Below are 13,026 nucleotides of genomic sequence, written 5' to 3'. Positions count from 1 at the left end.
AGTACTATTTCCCTCTCACATGGGATTATATATAATTTTCTCTCTCTTACTCTGACCATGTGGGCTCCATGTGGATGATTTCGTTATCTTCACTGTCATTGGTGTGGTGTGCATATTCTTCCCCACACCGTCATCATGGGGAACCCTCTCCCTATTTGGGAATTCTAAATTCCTCATCATATTCAATTTCTAATTCTAGTACATGTTTCTTCCTCAGATATTCTTTATTATTGGACAAAATCAGCAGTTTGTTATGAGTGGTTCTCAATTGGAACTTCTCTGATAATAACTGTACATGGTCAGGTAATTTTTTTTGCCCTTCAACTATGTGAGTTTTGTGTATTTAAAGGATTTAACCATCTATTGTAATTGGGGGTTATGTTATTTCTGAGCATACTTGCAGATTTACTTCCATCAAATGTAGTTACAGTAGTAAAAAGAGAGATGAAAAACTGCATACATGTTGATTGACTTCATTTGGTCCTTTGAAATTTTTTTTTGTCCTTTTAGTTAATCCTTTGACTGAAATAACTTACAAGAGAAGCCAAAAAGAACGACGGTTCTCAGACAGGAATTGTATTACTCACTCTTGTTGCTATTTTTCAGGTAAGTCATGGTTAAACATAACAGTGTTGTGCCTAATGGCACTTCAGAAACCACTAGCAGTATTGTGCCTGCTCACAAGACCAATATATGTCTTCATAAGTACCTCCATCAGGTTTCATTTGTTTCTATATTCGAATATTATTTTACTGATTGCAGTTTTAAACCTTCATTGTGCATACTGTGGTAAATTTAAAAAGTTGGCATCACCATTTGCAACCGTTTGCTGACTACATCAACAATAGCAGGAACATCCCCACTCCCACCCTTCTCCCCAAGAAAAAGGGACAGTTGATTCTGGAGAGGCTGAATTCTAGGAAAAGACCTAGGTGCTGTTTTGAGAGGCACCATAATGACCGTGATAGGGGTATTGAACATGAGATAGACAGAGAGGAGCAGAGACGGAGTACAGGGATATAAAAATGCCGTCAAAGTTAGATATTGGTGGCCTTGAGATTGTGAACACAGATATTGAAGAGCTATCATTTGTCTGGTTTGAGCCTTTTCCTTCTACTCTCCCGACCACCTTTCCACTTTGGAATGTGTTTGCTTTCTAAAAACTTTAATGCAATCTAGTTGCAATTTCTGTTCTTGACTGGCCTATTTCTATTTGATGAAACTTATAATTGCAATTAGCTGTTAAATGATCCAGTTTCTATGATATTGTAGCCAAAAATGGCATTTCAGCTATGATACAATTGGCTTTAATTATAAGAAAATGCCACGGATAGCTCCCCTTCCTGCAGCAGAGACTGAAGCAAGAGCCATTCTCTTAGCATTACTTTGTAATTAGAATTTAGAAACCCATCTTTGTTTTAATTTCTTATTTCGTACTCAATCGAATTACCATCTACTTTGGGATTCTTGACAGACTGTTTGATACACAGTGAAGCATCCTGAGATGTTTGAAAAGTTTGGTATGTCTCCATCTAGAGGAGTCCTTTTCTATGGGCCTTGCAGACGTGGTAAAACTCTTCTTGCAAGTGAGTGCCAACCCAACTTCATCAGTATGCAATCACCAGAGTTGCTCACCATGTGGTTCGAAGAAATTGAGGCCATTGCGCAAGAGCTATTTGACAAGGCAGCGCAGTCAGCCATATGTGTTCTTTTCATTGATGAACACGATTCGAGTGCCGTTAAGGTACTACTTCCTGTAACTCCGTTGGCTATGTTTCGAAGAAAGTGAGGCCATCGCGCAAGAGCTACTTGACAAGGCAGCCCAGTCAGCCATATGTGTTCTTTTCATTGATGAACATGATTCGAGTGCCGTTAAGGTACTACTTCCTGTAACTCCCTTGGCTATGTTGGCGCAAGTAATTGTTAACTTTCCTAAACCATTCTACTAGGGTGTGAACATTGTCAGAGTTTGTTTTGAAGAGTTTAAGCTTTTCTTTTGTTGTTCTGTGATAATATGGTGTGGCTTAGCAAAACTCGCTCACCTAGTAGTTTGAATTGACCTGGGATCATACTATCCCAGAGGCTTTTGCTGGTTATAGTTTTATGTTATTCTTTGTGCTTTCTTCCCCAGAAAGACTGGAGTAAAATGTAACCAAAGTGGAATATTCCAGTGGACAAAAAAGTTCTTCTATTGTGATCTTTCCTATGATTACTCATAATGGATCTTTGGTTTATCTCATAATCAAAGGAAAGTAGGACAAATATTAGGTTTATGAATATTTGTTTTCACTTATGCTTCACAGATTGCTGTTTTATGCCATAATATGAACTAACCTCAATATTTTGTTTTGGTCTTTTACCCTTTGAGGATGACAGGATATTGAGAGAGGGAGAGGCAAAGAGATAGATGAAGTCTCTGAATGTGCTACTCTATGATTTCTATTTTCCTTTGGTACTAGTGCATGTGAAAAGGCAGAGTGATGGAAACTAAGATGCTAGATTTTTCTTTCATCCTTGTGAAAAATGTTGGACTTTATGCTTATTTTCGATGTTGTAAATATAAATCATGGTGCACTGTTCTCTGTGCCAGAGTGCAGGCTGCGCCCAGGCACATGCAGTGGGCGCAATGACCACCCTGCCCCCTTGAGTGGCAGGCCCATGTGTCTGGGCGCAGCTTGTGCTGCGGCACAGAGAACATTCTTCCATTTATGGATTTATATGGAATAAATGCAAATATTTGTAGTGTCTGGTTCTTGAAATTTCTAGGCCGGTGATCAGTTTAAATTCTATAGTAAAAGTAGGTTTATAAAAATTTCTTCAGTAATGTACAAAAATTTATTTATTTATGGGTTCTAAAAAGACCTTTTAATACGAAAAAATAACCTTAGTTAAAGGTATCATCTTCTAAGTTTTATGGCATGGAAAAGAATGTTGTGACCAAAAGAGGCATTTGGGACAAACAAACTGTAACTAAAGGAATTGTAGTCCATGGAATCATACCATAGAGAAAAGAGGTAATTGGAATGGATATAAACCGTAGTTAAGGGTTGTTAAAAGTGTCTTATGTAGTTAGGCTTAGGCCATCAAAATTAATTTTTCATATATGTGATTGGGATGGAAATTTATTGTAGTAAAAGCTTATTTTTGGGGCTGTTTCCAAAACCATTACCAAAAAAATCATTAGAACGGTTAGTCCCAACTCATATGTCATTGAAGGGAAACGTATACTTTCTTCACCCAAAAGACAACAGAAAAAAACACGTATACTTCCATTAGAAAGGGAAACTAAAAATAGTTGTTTTTATTGTTTAAGAATGCGAAATCGACCTAGAATACATACTAACACAGTCTCACATCTGTTTTGAGATTTTTTTGTGATAAAAAATAACTGTGTAACCTCAAGGGGTTAGCGCCTTAGAAAGCGAGATCTCGTGATCAAACCTTCATCGCCCCATAATTTCTTGGGGCCACTTGCCTAAGGCTCACTAAGGCCCATAAACTCTCGGTTTGTGCTTGGTGTGGGGGTCATGTATGAGCCCAGGGGGGGATTTAGTCGGCCTACTCCTGTCTCCAAAAATACTTTTGTCATCGATTTTATTGCCAAATTTTTAGGACATTCGAAGTTTCTCTAGCAAACTCAGGAAAGAAAAAACAAGTTTATGTAGCAAAAGCCTTTAGGCCTCTTTGGGCTTTTGAAATGATAATTTTCATTACAAAATCTTTGGTTTGTTGTAGTGGTCCCTGTATATTTGATTGATTGACATGTTGGGCAACTCTGCTTGGGGTACACTCTTTTTCTCTATTAGAAATTTCTGTTATAATTGTTTGTTTTTTTTAATAAAATGTTGATTTGGCATTATAGACAATTGTTCGGTGTAATGTAAACTTGTGACTTCTTCTATTTATTTTTTCATTAAATATAATAGAGGAGGGGGAAGAGTTCTACTATTTTGATAATGTTTAGAAAAACTGCTTTTAGTTTTAAAAAACATTAAACATTTGACACTCAAAACATGGTTAATAATACCATTGGGCTTGGCTGTACATGCACAGTTGTGTACGAAACCTTTTGTTTTAAAATTTTAAGATACAAAAATTTTCAAATAAGAAAATAAAAAAAAGCTAAAAAGTTGCTAGGTGTGCGTAAAAATAAGTATTTAGGGCATTGATCAATCCTAGCCGTTGAACTTAAATCGGGAGTCCCAACCTATATCGGAGCTCTCGTTGGGTGTTTTTTGATGGACCAAATGGTCTTCCATCCTTTAGACCCCACATCTTCGTTTTCCCCATCGCTGGATTTATAAAAAAAAATTATAGTTTCAAGCTGGGAATCCTCAAGGAGTGATTGCTATTTCTGGCCATGTTTGCCAGAAGGAGGGAGATGAGTTTTGCAAGTCTAGACTGAAAATAAGGTGAGAAGATGGATGGAGGGGACAGAGTTGTTCTTGGCAGAATGCAAAGTACAAAGCTGATATCTTGGCTTATCCACTACGAGAAATGAGCCAGCTTCTCTATGTGCCTGTGTAATGTGAAATCACATTATTAGATCTTAAATAACAGTGCCACGGGATTTTGTGAGGGTAAAAAAAAATAAGATTACAAATTCTGTTTGTAACCTTCTTGCCATGTCAATATAGATCTCTTTATAGTAAACAATTGACTGTTATAAATTGTAAACCATTTCAAATTTAGAAATTTGATTCAATGAGAAGCTTCCAATGTGAAAAGGGAATTATTTTCAACATTGGAATGGGATCTGGTTTATTCCCTGGCCTAACTTGGTGCAGAGCAACCGGGGAAGAATGAGACTAATTGTTATTTTATAGTAGAGGTGTGTCTATATCCATTTAGAACTATCTGAATCCTTTCAAAAACTAAACGGATATCGATACGGATAAGCTATATCTATCCGAAAAAACTATATTTATATGTAAATGGATAAAATATCCGATCCATATCCGTTTAGCACTATCCGAGTCCGTTTGAAACCTAATCAAATGCGAATGCGGATATAGCACTATCTGAGCCGAATCCAATCTGCTTACATCCCTATTTTATAGAAACGTCAAAAGTTGTGGCTTATAAGGGTATGAAGCAAGGACTAGTTTTGAATTTGTTTTTATTGTTGACCTGATGAAAATATCAGATTTCCTTCTCTTTTGTTAAAGAGGTGGGAGATGGGAGCGGTACAATGGAGTGGAGTGGTGAAGTAGAATAATAGAGGTGGGGTTGGGCGGTAGAGGGGAGTGATGAGGTGAGCAAGAAAAATAGTAGAAATGGGGTGGGGCCATGCCATGGGGATGGTACAGGAGAGATGTACCAAGGCCACGCCCAAGCGTAGATGTACCCAACCCTATAATAGGCTAGGCCAAAAAAGAAATGAGTTTTTTTGTACGAGGAAAAATAAAAAGAATGAGTTGTATTTATCCTTAAAAGGGTATTTTCATCTTCAAACTTTTAATTTGGACAATCTGGTCCTAAATAAATAGTTGGGTGAGTATTGACGTTTAGTAGTTAGTTCATGGACCAATTTACATGCTTTCAATAGCTGATGGTGTGTACATGAAAACGGCCATAGTTGAGGGGGTGTCCCTATATTTTCCTCGATTAAAAAAATCCTGAGTCGATCTTGCTAACGGATATATTTTCCTCCAACTTGGAGGAAGTGGGAGCCATCAACCAACTGGGAGCCACTATCTATCACTCATTCATTGGCTCCACAATCCCTTCTTCACTCAAAAGTCTGAAACTGAATAGAGTTAGTAACAGGATCTTTATTACCCGGATCTTTATTACCTCCAGTTCCTTGTTCGAACCAGTTCCCCAGTTCCTCTAACAAGGGGGGACTGGAATGACCACCCTAGCCCTGTTCGGGTGGGGTCTACCACCCCCTATTAGAGGAACTGGGGGAACTGGACCGGGCAGAAAACTAGAGGAGATAATTTTTGGTTAGTAACCCACCAGTATGCGGGTGGGAACCACATTGTACAGAATCGTTATCCCCTCCAATTCCTCACATGGGATGGAAATGACCACCCTACCCCCTATCCGAAAACATTGCTCAAGGTGGGGTCCACTCCCCCCTATTAGAGGAATTGAAGGAATTGAAGGTGTCCGTGAATTGGAGGTGATAATTATTTCACTAGACACTAGAGAAGGACAAATAATTGAAGCAAAAACAGAAAACTTGTGGATCCCATTGTCTCGTTCCTTTGTATTTATCTTGTTATTTTTTGCGCATACTTGATTCTAAGTTCTAACGACTTGATCTACGGTTGTCAATTGGTCCCATTTGGGTTATTGGTCTGGATTTTGAATGGTTTCAGCCTTAAGGGGTTAGGACTAGAATCAGACAAATAAGTTAATCGGTTCCAAACTTAAGATCCAAGACCATTAATTAATGGGTGTGCCGGTTCTAGTTCCTAATCGGTTACTAAGCAGTCCAATTTTTTTTCAAAACAATATATCCCCTAACACATACTACATATATTTTTAATAATATTGTAATATTCAGTCTATTTTTTAAATCACAGAACTAATCTATACTCTCTCTTGTTTTGTATTAATTAATAAGTAGGAACACCCATCACCCTCATAAGCTAAGATTATTTTAAAGTATATTCCTAAGTTAACATTCTCAAATGGACCTTTAAATTTACTGCCAAATCTTTGGTAAAATAAATATATAAGACAAATGGTACCAGCCAAAATTGAAAGACTAAAACAATAAAGGGGTTGAACCTTAGTTTTAATGAACTTGAGTGTTAAAACTTATATAATATATAGGGTTAGGATGTGAATTTGTTCCGATTCTATCGATTCCAATGGTTTCTAATTGATAGATCTTGAACTAGACCAATAACTTAGTTGTTGATTAGAACCTGATCAATAATTAGGTGGGTTGATTTCGGTTTCAAACAAGCCAATTCCAATTCAATTCCTTGTTCTAATCCAAAACACAATTTAATTCTTCCAATTTGCAGCCACTGTGGCACGTTTGTTTAGGAGGATTTTGGTGGGATGGGAGTAGGGCTGTAAACGGATCGGATTCGGCTCGGATAGTGCTATATCCGCATCCGCATCCGATTAGCAATCGGACGGATTCGGATAGTGTTAAACAGATACGGATCAGATATTTTATCCATTTACATGTAAATATAGCTTTTCGGATAGCTATAGCCTATCCGTGTCCACATCCGTTTAGCTTTCGGAAGGATTCGGATAGTGCTAAACGGATACGGACACGGATACGGAAATGAATTTCGGCTATTCATTTACACCCCTAGATGGGAGTTAAGGGGTGAAATAGTTGTACGAACTTTCCCACCCCTTGCCCAAAGCATCTCGTTTGTTTTCATGGGGTGGAAACTTGGATCGAGAAAAGAAGGTTGTCAGTTTTTATTGTCGGTCGACGTTCCAGGAAGTTTGCAGGGAATGTTCACCTACGTGAGCATACGCAAACAACTCACAATTGTTGAGATGGAATCCATTCTGTGGAATGTTCCATCTGAACAATTGTGACCCTACCCCTTGCAAAGTCCCACCAATTACGCGGGACTTTGCTAGGGAAATCTATTGCCTGCCCATCGCTGTAAGCTCATCGCATCGCTGCTTGACAGCAACAACACTTCAAAATAAACAGGGCATCATCTTCCATCTGAGCTATTCAGAAGCCCTTGTAGTTTCAATTCCAGTTTCCTGCCTTCATTTTCACAGTCGTCCAAGGCTGAAAAGGATTTATAAGTCTCGATCGTGTCTGCTTTTTATATTTCTCAAGCCATGAGATCGATTCGATTTCAAATTTGTAGATTTTCAGTCTTGATGGTGTGCTATCCCAGAGCTCTCAAGCCATGAGATTGTTTCAGAAGGGATTTTAGCTCGTCTCCAGGGAGGCATGTGCCCAGGGTGCTGCCAGGGGCATCCAACGGTTGAGCTATGCCGCACACATCTCGGCATACACCTAGGGATGTATGTGGCACAGCCCAACGGCTAGCAGTACCCTGGGTGTTCCGTGCTCCCTGGAGAAGATCCTGATCCTTCCAAAGAAGAAGAAAGAAGTTGGTCACCCACCAACACATGGGTCCCACCTAACCAACTTTCCCACCCATGAACTTAGTTAGTAAATATGCGTATAATATGCGTATTATATGTGTACCCAAATTTTTGAACGTATAATACTCCCATCCCCATATTTTCTCATATTTTTATAAAAAAATGGATTTTTTAATCGATCAAGTATTATACTCATATAATACGCATATTGTATGATGTATACGTTTTTTTTTTTTAAAAAAAAAAAAACCTAAAAGATTAGAATTTAGGGAAACGATTTCACTTTCCCTTTCGTCCCTTTCGATTTGCGTTGAACATCCAACCGTAGCAGGCAACAGTAGCCGCCCTCCATCTCCGATCATCCTCCCCATCTCCGTTGAACAAAGCTTCGTCGGCAACAGCAGCGGCAATGTTTCTCCTTCTTCCACTGTTGTTCGGTTAGCATCCCTTTCTTTAGTTCCTATTGTTTGCTAATCAAACCAAAAATCACAAAGTTCAAAGACCAAGAACTGAAGCTCTGCAATGCTTTGGGTAGCTCAAGATCTCTAATCCTCAGCTCTGTGAAGATTGCAGAAAGGTCGATGGACAAGAGAAATTTAATTTTTGGGAAAATAAAGAAAGAGAGAGGGAGAGAGTGTGTTAGGACACTTTTTGTGTTTTTGGATCTTTTTCTACTTTAGCTTGTCATATGCGCGAGCTTTTATTGACGATAGGGATGGATTTGGTTATTTCTTTGGGACCCACAACGCGACACTTATCTTGTAGTCTCCTCTTGTTTCTTTGGTCTTTGAACTTTGATGGTGGTAGTGAAGCAAATGAATCTGGTGTGATATTGGCGCGAACGGCTCAATCTCTATTCTATTTTATTCTTGTTTTTCTGTCTCTTGTAGCTAATGTGTACAGTGGAGATCCATATCTGGAACTCTCCCTCTTGTCTTGTGTTGGTTAATTAGTGGGAACTCATTCCCCTTCACAAGAACACATCTGGTTAAAAATATATGGTTATCTCATTGTAGATAGAAAGAAATGTAATGTTGGAAGAATGATTTAATGATAAGGTAATCAATTTGCTCATCTCATTTTCAGACAATCTACATTCATTTCTTGTAGATTATTGATATTTTGGTATGTTAAATGATAATTGTAGATGTTATATAGCATATTATATTATTGTGTTTATTTTAGTTCGTAAAATCATGATATTATTTTGTTTATTAGGTAGTGAATGCATGTTATATAATGAATATATGTCCATTTTTTTAAAAGTATTATTGCCGTCTATGCCGTATTATACCCGTATTAAATACGTATCATATTATTACCGTATGCGTTTTATGAAGCCGGATTTTTTAAACGTATTATTACCGTCTAGTCCGTTTAATTGCTGTACGTATCCGTTCCCGTCCAATTGCCGTTCCCAAACTTACTAACTAAGCCCATGAATACCTCTAAACAAACGGGGTCTGTCTATTCGGATCTGGCTCCTGTCCAGCCGTGGTTGGACCTGGACGGTGCAGCACCCCCTTGAGATTGCGCCACCTGGACTTAATAGCATCCAACGGTTTTAAATTCTAAGACTCGATTTAATCCCATTTGGCTCCCATCTCCTCTCTCACCCGATCAGATTGACGAACCCGACCCGATGGGATGCTATTTTGAAAATAAACATTCAAAACCCACGTTCCCCTTTCATCTTCCCCACTCCCCTTTCTGCCATTCTCCATTTTCTGCTCTTGAACTTGCTCAAACCCTAGGAACCAACAGCTCCATTTTGCCATTTGCCATTTTGAACATCGAACGGCGAACTGCGACAAGCGGCGACGAACGACGAACGTCGAACCAGGTAATGTGACTCTCCCCTCTTCTTCTCTCTCTCATTTTCACTCTGAAACCCTAATGAAGGGAATTTTGTTGTCGGTACAGGGGATTTACTCATCTTATTCAAGGGATTTGAGGATGGCGAGGGCTAATCAGGTAACCAGGCTAACCTGGAACTTCGTTGTTGGTACAGGAAATTTTCCTTGAATTTTGGTTCTTTACATGCCATGATCTCTCTCTCATTTTCGTTCTGAAAGGATTTCGGCTCTTGGTACAGAGAAAGTAGAAGCTTATTTTTTGCTCCTATCCAGCCAGGGAACCTGAGAGGAGAAAAATTCGTGACTCATCTACTTCTAGGCAAGGCTAACCAGGTACTCTGATTTTCCTTCTTCTCTCTGTATATTTTTATTCCATTTTTCTGTACATCAAATGCTTCATCTTCCCATTTCCAAAGTCTGGAAAACCTGTACTGCAGGGCCGTTCTCTTTGATACACTTGATTTTCTGATTTTCACCTTAAATCCAGACTTAGTAGGTCACAGAAAAATGTCTCAAGCAAGTTAAACAGTCTTATTCTTGTTGGTGGGTTTACGGCCACTAAAGGTAGGGGAACGGTTTGGACTCCGGATTAACATGGGTTTGGTAGTTAAGACCACGAATAATCTATATTTTATTAAGTGTCTTCTCAACTATTCATTTTCCCCCTTTAAATTCTTGGTTTAAATCTGCTGAACAGAGTTGTAGCATTTCTAAGTTGAAACCCAAATGTAATTGATCAGCAAGCAGCTCATATATCTCCCTTATAGCCTGCTAGTACATTCAATATGGACAGAAACAAATTATTTCCAAGAAAGAAAATTACAGGTGGAGGATTCTATGGCAAAGATCGACTCAAGAGCCAAGACAAATTTGGAGTACCAAAGCTAGCTTGGGATCTAGAAGGACGCTCTGCAAGCTTATTCTTGATCTTCTGTTCGTCTGGTTTCTGGGTTTCTCTTGTTTTTGTTTTGTTATTGCTCAGATTAATTGATTAAACTCCCCTCTTTGGCATTCTTTTCATGAAAAAAAAATAGACCAGCAAGTGCCTGGAACTAGTATATAACCAACAGATCCTTCATGTCTTCTTCTCATCTATTTAGACATGTTTCTTGGAGAAGTTTGTGACCAAGTATGAGAAGGAAGTTGCTCAACTGTTGGAGTTATATAAAGGGCAGAATGGTATGCCGAAATTAGTAATCTTGATATGAGGAAGTCAGTGGAAGTTGCTCAACTGTTGGAATATATAAACTGTATTCAACCCAAAAACTCAAAAATAAAGAAAACCTCGTTTTGTGAGTCTTTAGCTCAAAAAGGAAGAGCACCTGTGTTTATTCTCAAGAGATGATGGTTCAAACCCATCGGGACTCGTACAACCTTTTCCGTTTGGAATTGAAGAGTTTAGTAGTTTCTTGTTTTACTATTGGACATTTTCATAAGTTTTGCAATATATTCTATTTGATGTTGCATGCTCTTTTATTTACATCATTGAATTTCGTTTGAATTTTATTTAAAAAATTTACAGCTGGCTCTATGACATCTCTACATGTCCAATACTGTACTATGAATTTTATGGTCTGTTTGGTTATCATATCTTTTGCCTTGTCTTTGATTGATTGCATTGAATTTATTATGCTTTCAGTATTGTCCATCCTTACATCTTGTTCATAGTAACATGGACCGTAGGATTTGGAACTCAACCATCCACTAACAGTTCACAGAAGAATATTCAAACTGAAGTTATAATTATACGAAGATGGCAATGGTCTGATTGAGTTCTACATAGAAACCAAACCAGATCACCAAATAGGGTGTTCTGATTAACAGAACATTGAATTCTAATATCCTTCTACATAGTTGGGGAGATGAGAGAGAGGACAAAGAGGTAACCTCCGTAAATTGCAGTGGGAATACCTTCTTGAGAAACCCAAGCCCCCAACTTCTATTCTCTATCATCTCAGATTATGGGTTTTCAAACATTGCTCACAATTCCAGATTTGTTGCCTTTGGTTGGAACTTGGAACTCAAGAGATTTTGCTACATAAACCAGCCTGGTTCAGAACAATGGCATGAAGATCCTGGTGATATGTTCAGCATTGCTACTTGCACTATCGAATTCCACAGATCCAATTCTCCTTCTCTTGTGGGTTTCTCCAGAAGTGGACTCAAATTCGTCCAACAAAACAATCCTCCATTCCCTTTCAAACATTCAATGCCAGCTTTCCTCAAGCCTTCTATGATCATTTATTATGTAAAAGCACTTCAGCTCCAAACAGCCCGCTAGAGAGGAAGTGAGGATTTGGAACATTAACATGGACCCGATCTTACCAAAAAAGATAAAGAAAAAAACAACATGGACCTGAGGATTTTCCTCAAAATATCCACTGCTTCCTGATTTCCTACCCTATTCAACAAATATAAGAAATATAAAAAACTTACAGTAAGAATATTAACAAGAAAAATAGATAAAAAAATAAAGAGAGAGCAGGCTAAGAAATATATATTATGCACAATTATATGAAACTAAGCCACTACGTGGTTTTAATTTAAGAAGTAAGACAAAGAATGATACAGCAAAGACTATCTAGCTTCAAGCACATCACTGATTCTTTCTTCGTAATTAGATCTAGGTGTGAAGGAACAAAAGCAGACATCCATATAATGCATGCTAAATGGAGATAGAACATTGGGTTAGAAGGAACATGCATTAAGACAGTCCATCAGAATATGAAATTAAAGCACATAGATTGCACAAAATTACGACAAACAGTAGCCCTAAAACAATGATAGCAGGATTAGAATAAGATGAGAGGAAAAGGTTGTACGAGTCCCGATGGGTTCGAACCATCGTCTCCCGGGAACAAACCCAGGTGCTCTTCCTTTTTGAGCTAAAGACTCACATACGTCCATAAACCATTATAGTTAAAGTCTATAATAAAAATTTAACGAATCACACATGGAATGATGTAAAGACCAAATAGAGCACCAGTGTCTAGTTATCTAAGAAGTTCTTCTGCACTTTCGTCTTGACAATACAAGACTCAATCAAAACACCATATCGATAAGAGAATCAATATATTCAGATAGGAGAATCATATAGCTTGTAGAAAAAAATGAATCC

At 38.1% G+C, this 13,026-nt stretch overlaps 1 protein-coding gene across 1 annotated transcript in view; it reads left to right on the top strand.

The window, feature by feature from the left end:
* Window positions 1-13,026, top strand: part of LOC122642316 (putative disease resistance protein RGA4) — a 38,923-nt gene that overhangs the window by 11,826 nt on the left and 14,071 nt on the right. The gene's annotated exons all lie outside the window — the stretch shown is intronic.

This window comes from Telopea speciosissima, chromosome 10, assembly GCF_018873765.1.
Source record: "Telopea speciosissima isolate NSW1024214 ecotype Mountain lineage chromosome 10, Tspe_v1, whole genome shotgun sequence".
Classification (NCBI taxonomy): Eukaryota; Viridiplantae; Streptophyta; class Magnoliopsida; order Proteales; family Proteaceae; genus Telopea; species Telopea speciosissima.
Note: the sequence above shows the minus strand (reverse complement) of the source record. Positions and strands in the feature narration are given on the sequence as shown.